Source organism: Mastigoproctus giganteus, chromosome 12 (genome assembly GCF_048544385.1).
Source record: "Mastigoproctus giganteus isolate SK-2022 chromosome 12, ASM4854438v1, whole genome shotgun sequence".
Taxonomy (NCBI): domain Eukaryota; kingdom Metazoa; phylum Arthropoda; class Arachnida; order Uropygi; family Thelyphonidae; genus Mastigoproctus; species Mastigoproctus giganteus.
The window spans coordinates 113,780,977-113,806,513 of NC_143586.1; the positions used below are offsets into that span (position 1 = coordinate 113,780,977).

At 39.2% G+C, this 25,537-nt stretch overlaps 1 protein-coding gene across 1 annotated transcript in view; it reads left to right on the plus strand.

Annotated features, from left to right (window-relative positions):
• The first annotated feature begins 7,552 nt into the window (after nt 1-7,552).
• Nucleotides 7,553-25,537, plus strand: part of LOC150077352 (ATP-dependent RNA helicase A-like) — a 338,077-nt gene continuing 320,092 nt past the window's right edge. Inside the window, 1 exon segment of the mRNA XM_090386433.1 lies at nt 7,553-7,705. The gene's annotated coding sequence lies outside the window, so the exon portion shown is untranslated.

Below are 25,537 nucleotides of genomic sequence, written 5' to 3' on the forward strand. Positions count from 1 at the left end.
CATGCAATATCTTAATTAAGTCATTACATGCAAAGCAGAGCTAACATTTCATGCAGAATTTTTTTTGTAAAATTTGTATTGTTTTAATGTTTCAATAAATTAATGAAAATATTGAAAATTGTGTATTACTTTGAAATTCAAAGATGGTGCACTTGCACCATACTTCTGGCACCCATGAATGGGGCTGTTTATTTTAATCATAAATAGCCCTAATTTTAATCATAAATATGTTTGTAATATCGAAGTCTCCATGTCTCTCAAGTATCAATTTCATCTTGGTCTGTGGTACCTGGTAATGTATGTAACAATACATACATTAGGAGATAATGTATTTAAAGATGAAATGCACAAGGCATAATTATATGTGGGTTTTGAGTAATTAACTATATAATGATGGAGTAGATACGCCATCGTTTATCCATAAATTTAACTATGTATGTAGTGTAAAAGGCATTGTTTTAATGTATCTCATATTGTGGCTGCCTTCACAATGAGATACCATTGTGAAGGCACTACTTTGAATAAGTAACACTTCTCTAATGGAGAAGACTACTGTTATTTATTCTCAATGGATACCACCACCCAGATGGTACCATTTCAAAGCTGTTGGCCTATCATCAGTGGATGGACAGGTACCCTAGTAATGCAACATGCCATCACAGTTGCAAAGTGATTCCACAATATGAGAGATACCAAATGGTGTACAGATAATGTATTTAAAGCGGAAATGCACAAGGCATAATTAAATATGGATTTTAAGTAATTAACTAAATATTATCGGTGTAGATACAGCATAGTTTACCCATAAATTTAAACTACGTATGTACAGGGTGGATGGGAAGTCACTCCCTATTTTAAAAATGTTATATTTCCTAAAATATACAAAATAGCACTGCACATTTTTTTCTGATTTGTAGCTTATTGTTTGCCATTAGTTCCCTGAAAGTTACAACTCGATGAGACCCCAGCATTTTCCACACAGTTTTTTAAACGGGCTTAAGAATTGGACAGGAACACTGGAGATGACCCGATGAAGCTTGTTTTCAAGTTCATCAATATTCTTAGGTTTACTCTTATGCACTTCTTCCTTGGCCCATCTCCATAAAAAGTAATCATATGGGGTTAGGTCTGCACTTCGTGCAGGCCATTCTGTGGTCCTCGACAGCCTATCCAGCATCCTGGGAAATGCCCATTGAGCCACTCTCTAACAGTCAAGGCAAAATGCGAGGGAGCACAGTCTTGCATAAACATCAACTCTTAAGCGTTTCCCATGCAGAAATTGTAGGCCACACAAAATTTTGTTTCTAATTCACTGTATGTGATGTCTCGTATCAGACATGGTCCAATGATACGAGAAGTTATACCACACTGTCACTTTCGGCTTGTTCTGCATTCTTTCAGCCATCTCCTGGGGATCTTTAACTGCCCAATAATGACTGTTATGCCGATTAACGACCCCCCCCCCCCCACACGAAACAGCCTCATCTGTCCAAAGAATATTTTCGAACAGGTCTGGAAAATCTTCCTCCCATGCGCACATCATTTCACAAAATTCAACACACTGTCCCAATCTTCCGGAAACAATTGCTGCACATAATGTGGCTTCCATGGTCGATATTGTAAGTCTTTATGGAGAACAACACTCACAGCATGACGCATTAAACCACTCTCTCTTGAGGCTTGCCATGTGGATTTCGAAGGGCTTTGATCAAAAATCTTTCGGTTGATTCACATTTTCCTCTTTCCTCAGACCTTGACGTCAAAGGCCTACCGGATCTCTTGATGTCCACTACACTACCATTGCTGACCTGAAGGATTATTTCCAAAAACACACAGCAGTACTTCAGCAGGCCATAAGGATGATAGACAAGCGGTATACCCCACTCAGCGTTTAGTCCGCTCCCAACCAGGAGGCACAAAAGAAGCTAGAAAGATTGGCGAAGAAGACGATCCATGGCAGATACTACAATGATCTCCATCAAGATCACATAGATAAAATTGCTTTCGATGCACGGCTCATTAGCGGGATGATCTTGCCCGAGAATGAAGGATCCATGCTCTCCATCCAAGACCAGATAATCAACACTAGAAGCTATAGAAAACACATCGCAAATGAGCCAGGAGTGTCTGATGACACATGTTGATGCCACCTGGCCTCAGAAACGACCCAACACATCACCACGGGATGCAAGGTGATCACACAAACTGGTACATTCATAGACCAGGTAGCCAGAATACATCAGAAGTTAGCATGGAAATCACTCCCGCACAACAAACCAGCATAACCCTTGTGGGCACGAAGGAAAAGCCTACCTATCTGATTTACATAGCGGTACCCAACACTGTCAACCCACAGAAAACCCATGGAGAAAAATCAGAACGTAGACGTACCTAAGACAAGAGATCAAAGAGATGTAGTAACGACCATCCCGATCATCGTTTCTACCAGTGGTATGGTGGCGATGACCCTACATAACAGCCTAGCAGCAATAGGTCTCCCAGCGAACACTTACAAGGAGTACCAGAAAGTTGTAATCCTTAACACACGTTGGATAGTCAGTGAATTGCCCGACCGACACCAGATATTACAACCAGCCTGTGTACTTGGAGAAGAAGCCGTCAAGGTGTGGAATCCCCCAGTCAGGGAGAAATAATATGAAGCAATAATAATAATCGGAGTAGTTGCTGCAACTCCAGCAACTATTCCAGATCACCTAAGTTTTCAGCAAAGACATCAGGATGGAATTTTGTCTAGACAAATGCAAGACCCACGCACTGTAACAGGGAACATTAGTCGGCCGAAACAACCAGCTGCTGACTGATAAAGAGATCGAAGCTATTACAGAAGGAGATGCCTGCAAATACTTAGGGATGATGCAGGATAAGCAGTTATAGCATAAGGAAATCAAGAAGTGCCTGACCGAAAAAATCGCCAGAGACTCAGAAGACTGTTGAAAGTAAAATTGAACGGAGGTACACAGTTAAAACCATAAACACCTATGCAGCTCCAGTACTAACATGCTCCTTTGGGGTCATAGATTGGACTAAGCTAGAGGATATAATGTGAAAGACAAGGACAATGATGTCTAAGAGTCGCCAACACCACCCGAAGTCAGCATTGGAAAAACTAACAATAGCTCGAAAAGAAGGAGGAAGGGGCCTGATAGACCTGATTGAGCAACAGAAAACAGCGATAGTAAACCTTAAGGATTACTTTGAGAACAACACAGCATCAGGCCATAAGGAAGATAGATAAGTAGTACACCCCCACTCAACCTAAACGAGGAACTCCCTCCCACCCAGACGACACAAGAAACGAAGCTAGAAAGATGGGCAAAGAAGACACTCCATGACAGACACTACAATAACCTCCATCAAGTTCACATCGATAACATTGCTTCCAATGCATGGCTCAGAAGCGGGACGCTCTTCCCCGAGACTCAAGGATTCATGCTGGCCATCCGAGACCAGGTAATCAAAACCAGAAACTATAGAAAATACATTGGAAAAGAGCCCGGATCGTCCGATGACACATGTCGGCGATGCCAGCTGGCCTCAGAAACGATCCAACACATCACAAGGGGATGTAACCGAGACTGAGTACGCTCGTAGACTCGACTACGTAGCCAGAATAATACATCAGAAGCTAGCGAGGAAATACCAGTTGACCAAAGAAAGTGTACCATACTACAAATGCGAAACCCAGGCAGTACTAGAGAGCTGAACCCACAAGCTGTAATGGGACCGGATCATAATAATGGATAAAACCATCGCGCACAACAAACCGGATATAACCCTTGTGGACAAGATGGAAAAGGCTATCTACGTGATTGACAGCGGTGCCCTACACTAGCAATGTCCAGAAAACCCATAAGAAAAAATTAGGAAGTACACGAACCTGAGACATATTGTCAAGGAGATGTGGCATATGCAAGAAGCAACGACAATCCTGATCATCGTGTCAATCACCGATATGGTGATTGACACGATGATCAGGATTTTCAACCAGCATACCGGTGATTGACACAGTGATCACCGGTATGGTGCCAAAGACCCTACATAGTAGACTATGATCAAAGGGTCTCCCTGAGAACACACCTACAAGTAATTCTAGAAAGTTGCAATCTTGAACACCTGTAGAATAGTAGTAGTAGTAGTAGTAGTAGCAGTGGCATATGATGCAAGAAAGCAAGTGTATGAGCTTATGCAGCATCCGCCAAAAAAAAAAAATGCCACCATTTTCTCCAAATGCCTGTCCAGTTCCCCCTTAAATTTATTTAACCTATCAACTTCCACAAAGACAGATAGAAGTTGGTTCCAGCAATTAACCACCCTCTGGCTAAAGAAAAATTTCCGCACATCTGTGTTTTCTTTATTTGAATTTATGTCCCCTTAGGTTCGTAATCTGAACAAGTGGAAGGATCGCATCAGAATTCAGCGTGCTGAACCCATTCAAGGCCTTATACACCTGTGAGGTGACCTCAATCAGATCACCGCGCAAGTGCCTAGTCTCCAGCCACTGCAATTTGCAGAACTTAAGCCTCTCTCCCTTGGCAAGATAAGCCCCTCACCAATCTTGTTGCCATTCTCTGTACACGGTCAAGCAAATCTACATCCTTCCTTAAATGTGGCCTCTAGACCTGTACGCAGTACTCAAGGCGTGGCCTGACCATTGATTTATACAGAGAGACAATCATCTCCTTTTCCCTGCTAGCCAAGTTCCTATATATCATTGACGAAACCCCATGACCTGCCCTGGCAGCCCGTCCGCATTCTCAGTAAACTTCATATCTGACTGCACAATTACTCCCAGGCCTTTTTCATTTTCTACTACCTTAAGTGTAGTACCACACATTTGGTATGTTTCTCTGGGGTTACTTCTACCCATATGCAGTACTTTGCATTTGTCAAGGTTAAACTTCAGTTGCCACTTCTTGGTCCATCTGCCCAAATTATCTAGATCCTGTTGCAGTAGCACACTGCCATTTCTCTCATTAACAACCCTGCCAACCTTTGTATCATCTGCAAACTTCGACATTAAGCCTGATATACCTTCATCAATATCATTGATAAATGATATTGATGAAGGTACAACAACAGAGGACCCAACACCGAACCTGGTGGGACTCCACTAATAATATTAGTCCAGCCCTCATTAATTAGCAGCCCTGTCTTCTCCCATTAAACCATCCTTTTATCCATTGTAGCAACTTACCCTTAATACCATTCTGCTCCAATTTGTACAATAGTCTGCCATGCGCAACATTGTCAAAAGCTTTCCTGAAATCCAAATGTATGATATCAAAATTATTTTTTGCATCCAGTTCCTTCGTAACTATATCATAATATCCTATCAAATTTGTCAGACATAGACTTTCCCTTAACAAACCCATGCTTGGTCTTAATTATTGCTGCAGTCTTGTCTAGATGATCCTGCAATCCATCTTTAACCCGTGACTCCATTATTTTACCCGGAACTGAAGTAAAACTAACTGGTCTGTAATTACTCGTGTCACCCTTTGATCCTTCTTTGTGAATTGGGGATACATTTGCACATCTCCAGTCCGTGGGGAGCTCCCCAGAGTCCACGGATGCTGTCATAATTATGGCTAAATGTTTGCTTAGTTGTTTGCCGCCTTCTTTAATATAATTGGATAGATCCCATCCAGCCTAGGTGCCTTTCTTATGTTTAATTTCAACAATTTCTCCTACACTTTGCTCTCAGTTATTACAAAATCATTAAGCACCCTGCTACAATTTGATAACCTTCTGCCATTTTCGAACCTTAATAACTCCTCATGTGTGAATGTAGATGCAAAATACTCATTCATTTTGTTTGCTATTTGAGCAGGATCATCAACAGTCGAACCATCGATATTCAAATGGACCAATCAGATTCATCCCCTTCCTTTTAGAGTTCATATAAGTAAAGAAATCTTTGCCGTTTTTCTTTGCATCTTTTGCCAAAGATTTCTCGTAATCTGCCTTCGACTGTCTAACCTGCTTTGTGACCTGATTAAAGACTAGCTTATATCTGCCATAGGATTCTGAGTCGCTTGATAATTTATATGCATCCCATGCATTTTTGTTCTCTGTGACGAGTCTCATTAGTTCATTTGATAACCATTTAGGTCCAAACCTTGAACAATATTTCTTAATAGGTATGAAACTTTTAGTAGCATCCACGATTAATTCCTTGAATGTTTCCCACTTAGAATTTACTGTTGGTAACATCGTCAGTTGATCCCACTGTACAGAATTTAAAAACTGTCTTAGATCACCTTTACGGCAGCAAAAACCCATTCCTTTTACCCCTGATGGTAATTATATCTTTAAGTAAATTCCACATCAGTACACTGTGATCACTGCCACCTAGTGGTTCCTTTATCTGCAAATTCTTAAAACACGAATGATCACTGCTGATAACCAGATCAAGAGTATTACGCTCTCTGGTTGCCTCTGGAACATGCTGCTGCAGAAAACAATCATCCAATAAATCCAAAAATGTGTTACTAGTGTGTGAGTGACCAACCCACAAATTCCAGTCAATATCTGGGAAGTTAAAATCCCCTATTATAAGACATTCTGATTTACTAGCTGGCCCTATTTCTCTGTGCAATTGTTCATTGTACTCATTCGAGTCATTAGGCCTATAACACACTCTTACTCTTATTTTTACTTTCGCAGTGCTTATGTCACACCAAACTGACTCAACAATGCACGGTTCATCTATATCAACTGGATGCGCTTCTTTTGATTTTATGTTTTTCTTAATTAACAGCATAGCACCTCCTCCCTTCCTATCCTGTCTAACCTTTCTGTACACATTGTATTCCCAAAATTCCAGTTCTTCATTCCTTATATCTGTCTGATATCACGTCTCTGCTATCCCAACAATATCCGTCTTTGACGTCTTGACCAGCACTTCAATTTGTCAAATTTATTTACTATACTTCTAGCATTGGTATACATGCACCTATTCTTATTCTTAGTTACCCTAACAATCCCATATACCCACCTGTTTCACGATGACTGCCATCAGTCCCTGAAACCACCAGCACCCCTTGCTCCAGGTCGCTACTTATTCTAATAGAAGTTGTGCAAGAATCACCTTCACCTCTGAAAGTGAAGGTGATTCACCTTCAGAGGTGAATAGTCAAAGAGTTCCTCGAACAACAGTAACACCAGTACCCGTCACGGAGTGGAATCCTTCAATTAGGGGGGGGGGGGAGCTCACATTTCTTTAGCGTGGCCTTGGCACACCCAGGGTCCTAAGGTGGATATCATCATTCTTCTTTTTCTTGATGATTCCTCTCCCTCATGATAACTCGGGAATTTTTTTTGGCTGGTGCTTCCTTGCACCTTATGGCTAATAATAAAAATAATATAAGCGCAACAACAATAATAATAATAAAAGAAGGAAATAGAAATTCTGTAACGCGTGCAAATGTGCTGAGTTTCCATGAAATTTTTCAGTAGTTCCGATTTTGTACTTGTAGTGGCGTTGCGTGCATCCTTTTAGTTTGTGTTGAGCATTCCGTTCTTTTGCGCCATTGTGATAATGGTGATTAAGTTTGTTGTTGTTAATATAAGTGCTAACTCTTTGTGATTAATTTAATTTTGTATGAGAATAATATTTAGACGTGTAACAAGTAGTGAAAATTTTCGTAGTGCACTGTTTTACGGCTCCTATATTAGTGACAAGGTGAGTAGTAGCAACTGTGCTTTTATTCTCTGAATACTTTTGGGTTAGATTTTCTGGTTCCAGGCTGTTTTAGTAGTGCCCAAATAAGTTAACATCGTTTATAACATTTCGTTTTTAAAAACGACATAAATTCTCCAACAACCAATCTCACGGATTGCGTGCAATTTTCTTCTTTAGCAGCTATCGCGAATGGCAAATTTCAGTACTTTCGTATGTCGGTAAAAACTGTTTCCTGGAGTTTTACACTGTTTTATAATAATAAATTAAAACTAAAAACACTTCACCGAAGTATATGTATGCCAATTTATATAATTTATTGATTCCAGGCGTTTGGAAATTATTTCGTGTACCAGCTTGCAGTTGTGACGACTTTTCGAGCCAGATGAAAATATTACCGCGAACTATATAACGGTAAAAGAATTAGATGAAATCTTTCGTATCGCATAGAACCTCAAACGAAAGGTTTGATGTTCTCTGCGATATTTATTTCGCCAGGGCGCAGAGAAGATTGTTGTCGGCTATCGAAAATTGATTGATGAAAAGAGAAAGTCAACAACTGTTCAGATATTTTTGCAACAGTAATTTCTTCATTGTGTAAAAGTCAGAGGTTCCCAAAGTTTCTCTGTTCACGGCGCCTTTAATGTCTCAATCTTTACCTAAATCTTTACCTCAATCTTTACCTAAATCTTTACCGTAATTGGCTAAGATTTAGTACTCGGTGCACACTCTATGCTCGCCGACGAGGCAATGGTCTTGGGGTGTTTATTTCCCCTCCTCCAGCTGTTTTAAAATAGGAAAACGAGTTGCCGATTTTAAAACGGCGGTCTTGGGGTGTTTATTCCCCCTATTCCAGCTGTTTTAAAATAGGAAAACGAGTTGCCGATTTTAACCACTGCCGCCATTTTGAAAGGTGCACCGAGTACTAAATCTTTATCCAGTAATTTTTTTTCAAGGCGCACCCAGACCAAAAGAAATACTTAACAGTTTCGTTTTGTAGTTAGGTCCAAACAACTTAATAAGAAATGCCGAAACTGTGAACTACCTCGAGCTAGTAGTTCGCACGGTGTCCAACAGATGTCGAGTATCGCCGTGTTTCCCTCGAAAATTTGAATTATTCCGCGGCGCACAGTTTAAGAACCGCTGTTTTATGCAATACACATTTTCATTATTTTTTACATTATATATAGTTAAAAAGTTATTTAAAAGGTATTTTTAAAATTCTTTATGGACATTCCAGAAGGTCAAGGACCAATTATAATTTTTCCTATTGGTTATGATATTCGATTAACGGGTTTCCGTTTTGCGCGATGTGCTTGCCGGATGAATTAATCGAGGCCTGCCTGTACTAATGGTTCCGAAAGCCTCCAAGAGTTTCCAATATGTTCGATACCCAGCGGTCAGCCTGCAAACACCATTTTAGAGTGGATTCCTACAAAAACCCAACTGAGGGGGTTTTTTAGGAGGCTTCCGGAACCATTAGTATATAATCTTGTTGCCTTTACTCTGCCTATTAGTTAAGAAACACATAAAATTCAAGGAAGTGAAGCCAGTCGCCATCTCTGGACAGTGTGCAGTGTCGAGTCAGTGTGGTGTGACATAAGCATTGGGAGATCAATGCTTTATGACTCTGATGAGTATAATAAGACACGGTACAGGGAAATAGTGGGCCAGTAAATCAGAGAGTCTTATAATGCCGGATTTTAATTTCCCAGATGTTGACTGGAATATGTGGGCTGGTCACTCACACACTAGCAAGGCTTTTGTAGATTTATTGGATGATTGTTTTCTACATCAGCATGTTCAGGAGGCAACTAGAGGGAGTAATACTCTTGATTTGATTATCAGTGGTGATTCTTCATGCATTAAGAATCTGCAGATAAAGGAACCACTGGGTGGCAGTGATCATAGTGTGCTGAAGTGGGATTTACTCAAAGAGGTAACTACCATCAGGGGTAAAGGGAAGGGTTTTTGCTTTTGTAAAGGCGACTACGACGGTCTGAGACAATATTTAAATTATATGCAGTGAGACCAACTGATGATGTTACCAACAGCAAATTCAAAATGGGAAGCATTCAAAGAACTTATCTTGGAAGCTCTAAGCTTTACATACCAACTAAGAAATATTGTTCAAGGTTTAGGCCTAAATGGATGTCAGATGAACTAATGAGACATATGGCAGAGAAGAAAAATGCATGGGATACATATAAATTAATATGTGACACAGAAGCCTATGATAGATATAAGTTGGACTGTAACCAAGTTACAAAGGAGGTTAGGCAGGAGAAGGCAGATTACGAGAAATCTTTGGCAAAGGATGCAAAGAAAAACAGCAAAGAGTTCTTTACTTATGTAAACTCTAGAAGGAAGGGGATGAATCAGATTGGTCCACTTAATATCGATGGTTCAACTGTTGATGAACCTGCTCAGGTAGCAAACAAACTAAATGAATATTTTGCATCAACATTCACACATGAGGAGTTATTCAGCGATGGGAATGCCAGAGGTGTATTCAACTCTGGCAGTAAGCTAGATAATCTTGGTAATAACTGAGAGTAATGTGGGAGAGAAATAGTTCAAGATAAACACAAGAAAGGCACCTGGGGTGGATGGGATCTATCCAGTTATATTAAAGGAGGCAGCAAAGGAAGTAAACAAACCCTTAGCAATAATTATGAGAGCTTCCTTGGACTCAGGGCAGGTACCCATAGACTGGAGATGTGCAGATATGACCCCAATTCACAAAGGAGGATCAAAGGCAGACACAAGTAATTATAGACCTGTGAGTTTATCTTCTGTTCCAGAAAAATTAATGGAGGTACTGGTTAAAGAAGCACTGCAGGATCATCTAGACAAGACTTCAGTTATTGCTCGGACACATTATGGTTTTGTTAAGGGAAAGTCTTGCCTGACCAATTTGATTGGATACTATGATGCAGTCACAAAACAACTGGATGCAGGGAATAACTTTGATATTATATACTTGGATCTTAGAAAGGCTTTTGATACTGTTGCACATGGAAGACTGCTGCACAAATTGGAGCAGTGGCATTGCAGGCAAATTGCTGCTGTGTATAAAGGGTGGTTGAGGGGTGGAACAGAGAGTGGTAATCAGTGGACACTGCTCATCGTGGACTAATGTTATTAATGGAGTTCCTCAGGGTTCAGTGTTGGGTCCATTATTGTTTTCTCTATTTATAAATAATATTGATGATGCTATATCAAGCTTAATGTCCAAAGTTTGCAGACAATACAAAGGTTGGCAGGGTTGTTGATGACACTACTGATGCTATGCTGCTGCAACAGGATCTGGAAAGGTTGAGCAGATGGGCTGAGAGGTGGCAAATGAAGTTTAACATTGACAAATGTAAAGTACTATATATGGGAAACAGCAACCCCCCAAGGCAACGTATCAACTCTGATGTACTACACTGACAGTGGTAGAGAATGAAAAGGACCTGGGGGTAATTGTGCAGGCAGATATGAAGTTCTCTATGCAGTGCAGACGAGCTGCAAGAGTAGCTCATGGTGTCTTGTAAATGATATACAGGAATTTTTCTAGCAGGGATAAGGAAGTGATTATTCCCTTGTATAAGGCAATGGTCAGGCCACATCTTGAGTACTGTATACAGGTCTGGAGGCCTCATTTCAAGAAGGATGTAGAGCTGTTGGAATTAGTACAGAGAATGGCAACAAGATTAGTGAATGGAACAAAGGGTTGCTCTTACGAAGAAAGGCTTAAGTTCTATAAATTACAGTGTCTGGAGACTAGCCACCGGCGAGGTGATCTGATAGAGGTGTATAAAGCCTTGAATGGTTTGAGCATGCTCACTACAGATGGGATTCTTCCTCTTGCTCAGAATAATCACCTGAGATGGCATAAATTCAGATTGAGGAAAGACGGATGTAGGATAGATGTGCGAAAATTTGCCTTTAGCCAGCAGGTAGTTGGTTGGTGGAACAGACTTCCATCCCTTGTTGTGGAAGTTGATAGCCTAAATAAATTTAAGGCTCAGCTGGACAGATATTTTGAATGAACGGAGGGGTGAACTGGAAGTGTGTTTTTTTTTTTTTTTTTTTTTTGGGAGATGCTGCATAAGCTTGCTTTCTTGCATCATATGCCTCTACTAATGCTAAGTAGGACAAAACCCCCTGGGAGAAATAGAAAATTTTAAATTATAATTTTATTTCTTATTATTTGTAGTTTATGAACACTTCTCTGAAATGCAAAATATTACATTTATTATATCATAAAACTGCAATAATTAAGACATAAGTATTTTAATGTACGATACATTATCACTTGCATTATAAATTTTTTGTTCATTGTTTTACTGGAGAACAAAATTCAATCATAAAAGGAACGTCATACCGTATCTATGAAAAATCAAACAAATATAGCACAATATTGAAAATCCCATTAAGCATTAAGGTTCATTTTACTTTCATTTTATTAAGATAAAGTTCATTTTACTTCCACCAGTTGCTACAATGGATAAAATGATGGTTGAGTGGGAGGAGACAGAGGGTGATAATCAATGGTTGCTGCTCTTCGTGGACTAATGTTATTAGTGGTGTCCCACAGGGTTCAGTGCTGTTTTGTATATTTATCCATGATATTGATGAAGGTATATCAGGCTTAGTATCGAAGTTTGCAGATGATACAACGGTTGGCAGGGTTGTTAATAACAGTAATGGCAGTGTGTTACTGCAACAGGATCTAGAAAATTTGGGCAGATGGGCTGAGAAGTGGCAACTGAAGTTTAACATCGAAAAATGGAAAGTACTGCATACGGGTAGAAGTAACCCGTATGCAGGTAGGAGAAACGTACCAACTGTATGGTACTACAGGTGGTAGAAAATGAAAAAGACCTGGGCGTAATTGTGCAGTCAGATATGAAGTTTTCTGAGTAATGCAGACAGGCTGCCAGGGCAGGTCATAGGGTGTTGTCAATGATATACAGGAATTTTGCTAACAAGGAAAAGGTGGTGATTGTCCCTCTGTATAAGGCAATGCTCAGTCCACTCCTTGAGTACTACGTGCAGATCTGGAGGCCTCATTTTAGGAAGGATGTAGATTTGCTTTAACGCGTACAGAGAAGGTCAACTAGACTGGTGAGGGGAATAAAGGGATCCTCTTACCAGGAGAAGCTTAAGTTCTGCAAATTGCAGCAGCTGGAGACTAGGCACCTGCGAGTTGATCTGATTCAGGTATATAAGGCCTTGAATGAGTTGAGCACTCTGAATTCTGATGGGATTCTTCCACTTGTTCAGATTACGATCTTAAGGGGACTTAAATTGAAAATGAGGAAGGACAGATATAGAATAGATGTGCGGAAATTTGCCTTTAGCCAACGGGTGGTTAATTGCTGGAACAAACTTCTGTCTGTCGTTGTGGAAGTTGATAGGGTAAATTAATTTAAGGAGGAATTGGACAAACTTAAGAGGGAATTGTTTTCTAATTTTTTTTTTGGCTGATGCTGCATAAGCTCATTCACTTGCTTTCTTGCATCACATGCCACTACTACTACTACTCATTCACAAATTTCTCCAAGGCCTTTGTCTCATTCTCTTAGTCCAGGCATAGGTTCTTTAAATGCTGTTGATACTCCTTTATGGCACGTTTCCTTGGAGGCTCTCCATGAGAATCCTTAATTAGGGCTGTTGATACAAGAGGCTGATCCTTTTTAATACTTTAAGTGGCCTTCCAGATGGTTGGGTGGTCATGCTCCATAAGTCCATGGAAAGCAAAAGTCCAACTATCTCATAGGTTGTTGGTGTGCTCCTCCTCATCAGTGGTTCTTGCTGGACATTCCATAACTGTAGTGGAAACAGGAGAGGAATCGTTCTTGTGTACTGGAGGAAGTATTCCATCAGGTCAACAAATATCTTCTTTCATCTTCTCAGCCTCCAACGCAAGCACGGTACTAAGTACTCTAGGTTCTAATGCCTCTCGTGTTTGGGGTTCGCATAAAAAAAAAAAAGGCTGATGTATTATTGTTGGAACAGTCTTGGAGCTGTTGCAAAAAGTCCCATCGATCCAAAAATCACATAGTACTGCGGCCTAAATGTTCAAGTGCCTGGTTGTTTGCAAACACTAGAATTCTCTCTGTTGACTCTGTTCCATTGTCATAAATGAAGAAATTCTGCAGATCCTGTAGTTTTCCATTTACCACTGATATGCTGCAGTTTTCGTAGGGATGTTGGGTCCTTTGGCACTGTTCCTTCCTGTAGACATTGAACATTACATTTCAGAGTCAAGTTGACCAATGGCACAACAGACTTCACGTGGTTTTTGACATGTGGCGTCTGCAACAATATGTGCAGGTCTGACCCTGTTGGTCAAAGCAGCTGTGTTTATGGCTTTCTTTACTTTGGCTGCTTTAATCTTGTTAGGATCTGGGTCGTGGCTGTGTTCAGTCACAGAAAGTAGTTGCTTCACCTCCAAATCTGTATGAGCACAATCTTTGCAAGAAAATGCATTCCTCTGAGAACATTCCCAATGTATTCATGTACTGTTTGATCTTTTCTTGGTGTATAAGTAGCCTTCTTCGTTATTGTCCTATGGAGAATGAAAAAGACCCCCAGGTATTTTTCATTCTCCACTAACCTGAGTGTAGTACTGCACAGTTTGTATGTTATCCTGTGGTTGCTGCTACCCATATGCAGTACTTTGCATTTGTCAATTTTAATTCCATTTGTCCCTCTTAGCCCATCTGCCCAACTTTTCTAGATCTTGTACTAGCTTACTGTCATTAACAACGCTGCCACCTGTCTGAAAATTTGGACATTAAGCCCTATATACCTTTATCAATATCATTGATAAATGTGAAAAACAACAATGGGCCCTACACCGAACCCCGGAGGACTTCACTAATAATAGAAAAGCTAAAGTGCAGCCATTATCAACCCACTGCAGGATGGAAGCCTCCTCAACAATTCATGCTGAGGGAAATGGACCATAATCTGCCACGCTGGTCCATTGCGGGTTGGCAGATCGACCGTATTTAGCAGTCGGGGGTTTGAACCCCGGTCTACTCAGAGCGTGTGCTACTGCACTCCCACTCCTGACCACTCGGCTAATTAGTCCACAAAGAGTAGTGTCCATTGATTACCACTCTGTCTTCCCCCACTCAACCACCCCTTTGCCCATGGCAGCAAATTGCCTTAATGCTATACTGCTCCAATTTGTATAGCAGTCTTCCATGCAACAGTATCAAAAGCTTTCCTGACCCCCAAGTATATGATATCGAATTATTCTTTGCATCCTTTGTGAACACATCGTAGTATCCAATCAAATTGGTCAGACAAGACTCCCCCTTAACAAACCCTTGCTGTGTCTGAACTATAACTGCAGTCTTGTCTAGATGACCTTGCAATGCTACTTTAACCATTGACTGTTATTTTCCCTGGAGCAGAAGTTAAAACTAACAGGTCTGTAATTTCTTGTATCACCCTTTGATCCCTTTTCTGAATTGTGGGATACATTTGTACATCTCCAGTCCATGGGGACCTCCACTGAATTTAAGGATGCCCTCAAAATTATAGCTAAGGTTTGCTTACTTCTTTTGCTGCTTCCTTTGATATAACTGGATAGATCCCATCCATCCTGATGCTTTTTTTATGTTTAACTTCAACAATTTCTCCTCCACTTTGCTCTCAGTTATTACAAAATCATTTAGCTCCCTATTAGAGTTTGATTAACTTCTGACCTCCACTTCCCTACAGAATTCCTCATGTGAATGTAGATTCAAAATACTCATTGTTTCCCAGCTACCTGAGTAGAATCATCAACAGTGTAACCATCGATATCAAGTGGACCAATCTAAATCATCCCCTTGCTTCTAGAGTTTACATAAATAAAGAAGGCTTGTTTTTCTTTTCATCCTTTGCTAACGATTTCTTTTAATCTTTCTTCACTTGCTAAATCTTTGTGACTTGTTTACAGACTAGCTTATATCTGTCATAGGCTTCTGTGTCACCTGATAATTTATATGCATCCCATGCATTTTTCTTCTCTTTTACAAGTCTCATTAGTTTATCTGATGTCCATTTAGACCTTGAACAGTATTTCTTAGTTGGTATGAAAAACCTAGTTGCTTCCAAGATTAATTCCTTAAATGCATTTAGAACTTGTTGTTGGTAACATCATCAGTTGGTCCCACTGAATAGAATTTAAAAACTGTCTGAAACCAATGTAGTGACCTATAAGAAAACCAAAACCCTTCCCTTTATCCCAGATGGTGGTTCTTCTTTTAAGTAAATCCCACATCTGTACACTGTTATCACTGCTACCTAGTGGTTCCTTTTTCTGCAGATCCTTAATGCATGAATAACCACTGCTGATAAACACCTGATAATTAACAGGTATTACTCTCTGTGTTTGTCCCTCTCGAGCATGCTGCTGTAGAAAACCCATTCTAACCCATTCAGTAAATTCACAAAAGTTAGTGTGCAAGTGCCAACGCACAAGTTCCAGTCAATATCTGGATAGTTAAAATCCCCCATTATGAGACATTCTGATTTACTGGCTCACTCTATTTCTCTTGCAGTTTGTTGTACCCATCAGAGTCATTTGGCCTATGACATACTCCTTTCATTTTTGTTTTCCCAGTGCTTATGTTACAAGAGTACTGTATACAGGCCTGGAGGCCTCATTTCAAGAAGTATGTAGAGTGCTGGAACAAGTACAGAAAAGGGCAACAAGATTAGTGAATGGAACAAAGGGGTGCTCTTATGAAGAAAGGCTTAAGTTTTGCAAATTACAGTGTCTGGAGACTAGGCACCAGCGAGGTGATCTGATAGAGGTGTATAAAGCATTGAATGGTTTGAGCATGCTCAATGCTGATGGGATTCTTCTTCTTGCTCAGAATAATCACCTTAGAGGGCATAAATTCAAATTGAGGAAGGACAGATGTGGGATGGACGTGCGGAGGTTTGCCTTTAGCCAGCGGGTGGTTGGTTGGTTGGTGGAACAGACTCCCATCCCTTGTCGTGGAAGTTGATAGCCTAAATAAGTTTAAGGCTGAGCTGGACAGGTATTTCGAACAAACAGAGGGGTGAAGTGGAAGTGGTTATTTTTTATTTATTTATTTATTTTATTTTATTTTATTTTTTTTTTTTTGGCTGATGCTGCATAAGCTTGCTTTCTTGCATCAAATGCCTCTACTAATGCTAATGCTAACTAATTGACTCAGTATTGTTCTGTCCATCCATGTCAGCTGGATGCACTGCCATAGATTTTGTGTTTCTTAACAGCATAACCCTACAATATCTGCCTTTGATGTCTTGACCAGCACTTCAATTTCATCAAATTTATTTACTATACTCCTAGCATTGGTGTACATGCACCTGTTCTTACCCATAGTTACTCTAACACAGCATGTGTATTTACTTGTTCCATGATAACCACTCCCAGCAGTACATGAAATCACCAGCACCTTGCTTTCCAGGCTGCTGCTCATTCCAATAGAAGCAGTGCAGGAATTACTTTCACCTCTGCCTGTGGCTACTCTTAATCTTTTAGTCTGTGAATTCCTACCCCAAGCTAGGAAGGGTTTTTGTTTTCTTATAGCAGGTTTCTGACCCACCTACCACTGTCTCAATAGCATCAGCATATATTCTTTCACCCTTTTTTATTTTAGTGTATCCCATCCCTGTAGAAGCACTCTCCCCTGTTAACAAGCACAGACCATGCTGAAAAATTCTAACCCATGAGCCTTGCTCAATCATTCTAGGGCTGAATTGATTGACAAGACTCATCTTATACTCCCTCCTATCATGTCTGGACATAATTGCAGACACTTCCAAATTTAACCCTAACTCACGAACTTTTTCAACATTGAAAACTTGTACTTGTTAAGTATGTCTGCAGATCTACTCTTATGTCATTAGTGCCAATGTACAACTATAACACCTTTTGTGCCCTTAAAAGATGATATCTGCAATGTTATCAACTTTTGCTCTGTCAGACATACCCTGGTCCTATTCCACCTATCCTTTTTGCACAATATATTTACCATTTCCCTGACAGGGTCACTGACAATAACTAGCTTCTATGGGATCAGTGCATTCTGCCTTGAAGGTTGCTGCTATGTTGCCTGATCCACAAGAGTGAGCACTGATGTTGAGTTTGGTAGCTGAGAGCTTGATGGGACCCATTTTAATTCCTTCAAGGGCATGTACCCTACTCTTCAACCTCTCATAGATGCCGATCAGAATGCTGAGTTGGTGCATAATTTCTTGTCACTCTCTGCACCTAGCACACAAAAAGACATTCTTTTTGGCTAAATCATGTTGTTGTTTCAGAAAGGTCTGCAAACATTTCACAAGTTGCACATTTTTTTAGACTGATGTGTTGCTGTGTTGCTCCCTTCAGTTCTCCCCAAGCCACAGCACTCCCTCTACTTTGTACCCATTCTTTGCTTCTCTAGGCTGGGGCATGATTTGCATTGAAATAAGATTTAATTGATCAACAGCGCAAATTAATAAGATTAATAAATTTAATTGATTAATTGACAATACTACACTAAGCTAATAGATTCCTGAATGCAATGATACGTATTATGCTATCTAGTTTTACATTATACCTTATGCTATTAAGTTCAAGATACATGTTATGCTATGCTGTAACAATCACATTTTTGTTTATCATTGACTCAATGATAAACAAAAACGAAGAGTCGATGAGTTGTTCTCATTGACTCATTTTGCAACTCTTTTTTTTTTTTTTTTTTTCTTTCTCTGTGACTTTTAACAACTCAAACAGATACCACTAGTTTCCCCCATTCTGTAACCCATGGCTTTGTATCATATGGATAACCCTCTGCTGTTCTCACCAGATGAATTGTCCCTCTTTGGATGTGATCATGGAATGCCTCTGTAATGGCATTCTGTGTTCACATCCAATATAGACTGCTTATTTGCCTCCTCGACAGTTAGCAATAGTTTTCAGTTTTATTTGTAAAGTGACAATTGCTCTTGCCTCTTGGCTTACTCATTTGACTTTGCAGGCAGTTGTATGCTCTGTATGCTGCAAAAATAAAGACAAAGGTAGACTGCTGGGTTGAGAACCACTCACCAGACATGTTCCAGACAGGCTGGCATTGCAGCGAACATAGGTTATATAGATGATGCATAAAACAAGTCTCTTGTCTGACAACAGATAAGAGAATAATGGTCTTAGTGAATGGTAGATACGAGCAATGACCAATTAAGTGCATGGGTATCATAATGATTGAAGCTTGTGGATATCATGGGCTAACTATATATGATTATAATTCAGAAATAGTTTATGTATATTCATATAAACTGTATTTCCCTATTAATTTAGAAAAGTTTCAATTTTTTAATTGATTGATAATTAAAGTTAAGATAGATAAAAAAAATTATTTGAAGCAAGGCCTTTTTAACAAATAAATGGAGTGGAAGAACATTAAAAATAGCAACACAGAAATGATGTCTGAAACAAAACTGAGTTACATGTAGCCCTCGGTTTACGATGGGGTTACATTCCTGAAGGAACTGTCGTAAAAAATATCAGTGTAAAATGAATCTAATTATGTAATGTAAGTCAATGAGCTATGTTCCAAGTCCCTCTCAAAATTGACATAAGTGATATAATATATTTAAAGCTCTGAAATGAACACCATGAATGTAAAAATAGCGTTTTTATGAATGTAAATCAATTAAGTGTAATACAGTATCAAATAACCAAGTTGAATTAAATAAAAAAATTAAGTTTGTACATTTACTTAAACATGTTCAAAGCCCAGACCAAAAGTTTGAAATTGCATTGATCTTTTTTGACAGTGGCATAATGCAGTGATTTTACTTCTCTGAAGGAGTGCCTTGTTGAGGATCTTCCGTTTTTTGAAGAAAGCATGCAGTGTATTGACTGTTAATTTCCTCTTTCTTCCATTAATTGATGTTTATTTAGTACCCTATATAAAGAATAAAATCATTATAAAAGTATATATAATTTGTATTATGAATTGTAATTTTGTTTACAATTATATTATTAGAATAATTATCATATAACATTTTTTAATATTTTACACACACACATAGTCAAGAATAATGATATAGAGAAGCTATATGATATGGGAGGAAAATTAAGTTTAAAATTAGATAAGTCTGAATTACAATAACATAACTTATGGATCAGGGACACTGCTATAGCAAAACATACCCTACAGTCATAATGTGTACATGTATATATAAAATATTGTAAGTAGGACATGTTAACGAGCTTTATGTAAAAATTAAAACTAATGAATATACAGTATACCCTGGGAGCGATATATGTTGTGAAATAATGGGGGGTGAAATGAACAGGAAAATAAAACGATAAGATTTGCACCGATTGAAACAATACCAAATAAATTTTGAAAAATTAAGATTTTTAAAAAACTTGAAAGATATTGAAAGAACGATCAAGGTGGAAATAACATTGCTGTGTCTTTCATAATTTTTGTGTCTTCAACAGGGGTCATCTACAAAAAAAAAGACAGCAGTGTTCTTACTTCTGTTTCCGACATGCTCTGTATGCAAAGTTACACGTGTGAAAAGACACTTGGTAATTTACAAATTTAAAAATTTTGAATATAATTATACTAAATTTGATTTAACATTAATGTGCTAATAGAGGTGTTGCATACAGATCATGGGTGACCTTACAGAAGTAAGTGAAACACTAAGACAATGAAAAAAGTAAAGCCAAAAGTAAGGAAAAACAGTATATACTGTATATATTCAGGGATTTACCATTACTAGCCAAACAGAACAAAAGACGCGAAATCAGTTTCGCGTCTTTTGTTCTGTCTTTTGTTCTGTTTGTACTTTTTAACTATTTTTAACTAATGTATTTTTAACTATTTACGTGAAACTTCGGATAATTGGGGCAGCTGCTTAATCAGGCCAAAATGCACTAGTCCCGATGTGTGACCGGAATGGACTGTATTAAGCTATCATTAGAGGCAGCAAAATGCACATCCTCCACATGAAGCCCAGATATATCCGATAATTCAAAATAAATCAAAATAAATTAAAACATAAGCCAGTAGTGTGGCAAAATAAGACAAGACAGTAGCCGATAGTCCCCTATATAATTTAGCACTTTAAACCCAATTAATAAAACCGTTGTAAAATTTAAAATAATACCAATTATAATATAATTTAGCGGTACCCCCCTCGAAGGTACCAGTTCCAAAAAACGTGAAATATCACCAAAAAAGGGGGTTAAAAGAACTACTAAGAGAAAAACAAAATATCAAAATAGACCGACCATTATGCCCTATATCAACAGAGGACTATGAGGCCAGTAATGGTCATGGAATCGCTGCATTTCAATCGCTATACAAATCGTCACAAAGGTGAAAAGATCGAAGAACCAAACCACTCGTTCCTCATCGGATTGATCCACAAATGCAGAGGATTTACACGGCGGTGGTCCTTATGCAGTGAGAAATAATTTATAGAACAGGCAGCACTCTAGAGCAGAGCCACACCACTGACATAATGTAAGCTTAACCAGCTTATATAAAAGAAAAGAATAGAAAAGATGGCGGCACAGATGCTGCTTATTTAGCATATCAACCCACTACTACTGTCGATTTATATTTAAATAATGGCTTCAGTTTACTTAAATAATAATGTTAAACTTAAATTTAAGGAATTGGTAGCAGATTTTTGAGAAGTTGTAGCTGATTGAGCAGGATAAGGTTTCTCAAAATGGAAAGTGGAATGCAATGTGCTATCATCGGCAAAACTATGGATAGGATATCCAGTCAATGGAAGAAGGTCATTAATATACAAGAGGGAAAAGAACTGAACCTTGGGGGACACTGGCATTAGTGGAGAAGTTAGAAGACAGAGAGCCATCTACCATCACCCTCAGTGAGCGATCAGAGAGAAAACTGGATAACCAATTACAAAAAAACAGTTGGCAAACCACAAGATGGAAGCTTGTTTAGAAGACCTTTATGCCAGACACGATCAAAAGCCTTTGAGATGTCGAGCAACTACTTGAGTTTCACCGAACCTTTCCATTGAATTAGTTCATAAATGGGTAACATAAGCCAGAATATCACCAGTGGATCGACACTGAGGGAATTCATACTGACAATCATTGATCAGATGGAAGGATTCTATGTTTTTTAAGAGTTTAATTGATTTCTTCATTACTTTAGAAAGGGTAGAAGTAATTGCAATGGGACGATAATTGGATGGTTGGGATTTGTCACCTTTTTTGGGAACTGGCTGGATATCAGCAAATTTCCAAGCAGAAAGAAAAACACCTTTGGAATAAAAAAATGAAAAAAAGGCGACATAGAACAGGAGTAAGTTCAGGAGCACAGGTTTTGAGAACAAGTGGAGAAATACCATTGGGACCTGGAGCTTTCTTAGCATCAAGGTTCATCAAAATCCTTCTGACATCCCTTTGACGGAAGACCACAGGAGGCATTGAATGGAGCGTGTTGGGAATGATGGGAGGTGTTTTACCAAGATCATTAATACATGAGTTGGAAGAAAAATGGGATGCTAGCAGGTCAGCTTTATCCTTGGCTGAAGTGACAACACAGCCATCTGGTTTGGACAGAGGTGGGAGCAGAGATGGGCAAAAGTTGTGGCCAATAGCTTTGGCAAGAGTCCATGATGCTCAGCTACCATTAGGGCAAGAAGCAAGTTTTCTACTCTTAGCCTGTTCAAACATTAGTTTGGACTGATTAATAACTGCTTTACAATTATTGCGAGCTTTGGTGTAGGCAGAAAATGAAACTGAAGAATTAGAAACAAGCCAATTACGATATGCAACATTCTTCTCTTGAACAGCCTTAGCACATTTATTGGAAAACCAAGGTTTAGATAAAGGACGAGATTTTAAAGTGGAGTGTGGGATAAAGGATTCCATTCCACAAGAATAATTTCACTGACACGATCTGAGCAAACGTTCACATCAGAAGTTTTGAAACAGTAGTCCAACCAAGGAAAAGAAGAAAAGAAATCTCGCAGGTCATCCCATTTTGCATTCTTGTAATGCCAAACAACATGAGGTTGGGAATAGCCATGAGATAAAGGCTCCATTGGAGAAGAGACAATCACCAAGTTGTGATCTGAAGTGCATAAAGGACCTCTCACCTCAACCATGTACGTAGAAGGGTTGTTTGTGAGAAACAGATCAAACATGTTGACTGTATGATTGGCTTTATTGTAGGCAGAAATAGGATTGTCTGGTAAATGAACATCTTGGAGGAAATGAACACAATCTGTGCAAGGTCATTAGTAATTGCAAACGCCTCAGCATCTCGACGAGCTGGGTCGGTGTGACTAGAAAACGGAAGCTAGCTGGAGTTGTGAACATTAAAATCACCAAGGAAAATTGCCTCACTGTTAGGAAAGTTGGACTGGAGAGAGTCAATTTGCAAAGAGAGGACGTCAAAGAGCTCCCAGTGATTAGTGGAGTTGGGAGAACGGTAGAGACAACAGATGAATTTGACACGATGAGGTAGAGAGATTTTAAGCCAGAGAAGATCAAAGAGAGGAGATTGCAAATCGCCAAGTCTTCCACAGGGATTATCAGAACAGACATATGCACAAGTACCACCTTTGAGGCGAAAGGGATCATACAGCAAATAATTTGTGCATCTGAGATGAGAAGTAGTTGAATCAACCGATAACTGAGATTCTGTCAGAAAAAGTACATGGGGTTTGGCAGACAAGTGGAAATGGACATTGTTGAGATTAGAATTGAGACCACGTATATTTGTGAAATGAATTAGGAAGTGCTTGGGAGGTTTAGATCTTTTTGCAGATAAGCTTGCTCTATTAGTTTGACAATTCATGGTGTATTCAATAGTAAGAAAAAGTGGTTGGGACATGCTGTATGAAATTTTTGGATGTGGGGCACACATGGTAAGAATATACCCAGATCCTTGACATAACATGGCCTCGACAATGCTCCCTCCGTACACACTACTTGGACTCCCTCCAGTCACTATCTGGCAGAGTAGACTCCCTCCAAGATTATACACTAGCTGATCCGGAAGCCTCCTAGAGAGTTACCAATAGGTTTGGTCCAGTGTACTAACTAGCAGCCAGCCTGCGAACACCATTTTAGAGCTGTACCCTCGAAATGCAAGGAATATTGGATCTCGCCATGATGTTCATCCTAACCTCAAAAGTCATCAATCATACTGCATGATGGAAGAGATCGGGAAGGGTTGACCTGAACTTAGCTCTAGAGACTAAACATGGGTTCCACCACTTCAAGCCTCCAATAAGCAAAGTGGTGGTATTGCACCGGTTGATGAGAGTCATCTACCACCTAGTACTGCCTGGTAACATAGAGGGGTCTGCGTTCCTCCTTGTGGTGTGGGTGCTCTACCTCTGCTTACGTTGGTTCACACCTGGGTGGTCACCCACCATGTACTTGTGCATGGAGGTTATACCCAGGATTACTAACAGTTCCACCATCATGAAGGTGCAAGCAGAGGATTTGGCTGTCAGAGACTGTCCTGACTTCGCCAAAATTGGGTCCATTTGACTTGAGTGTGTCACCCGAATATGAGTTCCATCAGCGTTTTAGCCTCCCAGGTAGCAAGTACAGCTTGTCTGGCATATGTGAGAGAATGTCTGTGACAACCTCAAGGTGTTATCAGTAATAATAGCTTGAGTCAACGGAAGATTTTTTTTTATTTAAGTTATCTGCCCAAAATGACAATAATTTCTCCATATTTTCTAAAAGTTTACCTCTGTTATAACTCACTTGTTTTGCACTTATTGTTATAGCATATTGTATTGACTGTTTTATTTTATCTGTATTTTTCATTATGGTACTTACAGTTGATGGAGGCAATTTCATACTTCTACACACATATCAAGTTGTGTCTGATCATCTTTCATTCTATGAATTACTTCTGTCTTTTTTTCCAACATGATAGATCTATATGACATTTTGACATTCTCTTGGCTTTACTGCACTGCCGAGATGTAACATGATAGATCTCTTTGACTTTTTAGTAACATTTTCACATTCACTTAGCATTACTGCACTTTTCTCACTAGACATGGTCTCTCATTTTATTAATTTAATCAACAATTTTTAATTAAAACTCACATATTGACTCTGTAGAATAGTGGCCCAATAATAGTACGCCAACAAGCAAACTGAGTGGTCTTGACCTCTTATCTCCGGCCACCTCATCCTCCATTGACTTAGATGAGGGATAGCTCTCATCTCTGATTGGCTGTGCTGTTTCTTTGTATCATATGTAGTATTAATATTTGTGCATTTTCTGAAAATTGTTTTGATATATTTTTGGCCTTCTTGTTTCAAAACTGTCTTTATTGTAAATTGTCGCAAAAGTTTTATAAACTGAGGGCTACATGTATTACCAAACTAGTTAATGCATGCAGTGTATTAGATTTTTATTTCTTAAATTAAATGAATTTTTTCATTTTCAGTGATTAATATAAGTGAAAAGTAAATAACTAATACACCATGTTTTGTAATACTCTATAATCAACAACTCATGAAATGCATCAGACTTAGCATTAGTTCAGGCATATGATGCAAGAAAGCAAGCTTACACAGCATCAACCAAAAAAAAAAAAAAAAAAACTTTTCCCATTTCACTCATCTGGGCACCCCAGATGTTTGTGTAGTTCAGCCTTAAATTTATTTAAGCTATCAATTTCCACATCAACAGAGGAAGGTCTGTTCCAGCAGTCAACTACCTGTTAGCTCAAGGCAGACTTCTGCACATCTATTCTACAACTGTCATTCCTCAATTTGGATCTATTCCCCCTCAGGTTCTTAATCTGGGCAAGCGGATG